The sequence below is a fragment of the Etheostoma cragini genome, chromosome 6 (assembly GCF_013103735.1).
Source record: "Etheostoma cragini isolate CJK2018 chromosome 6, CSU_Ecrag_1.0, whole genome shotgun sequence".
Lineage (NCBI taxonomy): Eukaryota > Metazoa > Chordata > Actinopteri > Perciformes > Percidae > Etheostoma > Etheostoma cragini.
Window position 1 is genome coordinate 28372447 of NC_048412.1, and position 1725 is coordinate 28374171.

Sequence of the window (1725 nt, forward strand, 5' to 3'; positions counted from 1 at the left end):
GAGGAAGTAAGGAGGAAAAGAGAGAGGAAGTGAAGAGGAAGTGAGGAGAAGAGAGAGGAAGTGAGGAGGAGAAGAGAGAGGAAGTGAAGAGGAAGTGAGGAGAAGAGAGAGGAAGTGAGGAGGAAAAGAGAGAGGAAGACATGTCAGAACCAGGAGAACAAACTACCATAATAATAAAAAAGTATATATATATATGTATATACATACTATATAATATAAGATAGAGATTAGTTGAGAGAGTGTTAGCTTCTAAATGTGAGCAGAGCTCCTGTTTGGACGTCTCTGGTTTGTCTGGATCTGTCTTTTGTCAACGGCGGAGTTTCAGTGGAGGAAGAAGAAGAGGAGGAAACACCGGGGGAAGTAAAACAGCTGGAAGGTAAACTGTTATGACAAGAGGAGGCTCAGATAATCACACGGTGTCTCTGTCTTCAGGTTACACCTCGAATCAGGGCTGTAGGACTCCAGTCCGGTCTAAGACTCAAGACTCAGACTTGTCTCGGTCTCGGCCACTGGTCTTGTCCAATATGGCTTCTGGTCTGGACCGAGTCCAGGTGTCTTTATTATGTTGATAATAATATTGGAGGGAAAGTGAAACCCAAAATGATTGTCTTGATACTGTCATGCATGAGACCTTTATTCTGTCCTGGACTCGGTCTTGACTCGGACTCTACCTCTTTGGACTCGGTCTTGTCTTGGAGTTGAACCTCTTTGGACTCGGTCTTGTCTTGGAGTCGAACCTTTTTGGACTCTGTCTTGGCTTGGACTCGACTAGTCCTGGTCTTGCACTTGTCTTGGACTCGACTAAGGTGGTCTTGACTACAGCCCTGCCTTGAATGTTGACACTTGAAACAAAGATAAAAAAACACAAAAATTTAGATTTTAATAGTATTGTTTTCTACTGTTTCAGAATGTATTTCCTTTGACACTTTGACTGTATTAATGTTTGTTTTTTGTTTTACCACCTTTTATTTGATAGGACAGCTAGGTGAGAGAGGGGGAGGAGGAGAAGAGAGAGGAAGTGAGGAGGAGAAGAGAGGAAGTGAGGAGGTTTGTCCAAACGTTTGTCCTGTACTGTAAATGTGTTTCTGCTGAGAGGTACAGAAGGTCGCCCTGAGCCTTTCCTGCCCTCTAATTAGATCTCTAAAATAAAAAGAGAGCATGAGGAGACATGGTGGAATATACAGTTCCCTGGGGAACCCCAACAGGCTTCAGGGGATACCGAGCATGTCTAGACCGAGACCGCGTTAAGTAGGACAGGAGATCTCACTCTGAAGCTCAGAGCAAGATAAAATGGGATTGATGGATTAATGCAGATTAAATACAGAATCTGTAAAATGTCAACGGCATGCACGTTGAGTGAATTAAAGTTGTATCAAACACATCAGAAAACCAGAAGAAGAAGTCCAATACACTAACTGAGGGTGTGTTGGACTGTTTTTATAGCCAAAGGTTTTTCTTGTTATTCTCCATCCATCCATCTTCATCCCCTTGTCTGGTATCGGGTCTCAGGGGCAGCAGCTCCAGCAGGGGACCCCAAACTTCACGTTCCCGAGCCACATCAACCAGCTCCGACTGGGGGGTCCCGAGGCAATCCCAGGCCAGGTTGGAGATATAATCTCTCCTCCTAGTCCTGGGTCTCCCCCGAGACCTCCTCCCAGCTGGACGTCCCTCCACCTAGTCCTGGGTCTTCCCTGAGGCCTCCTCCCAGCTGGACGTCCCTCCACC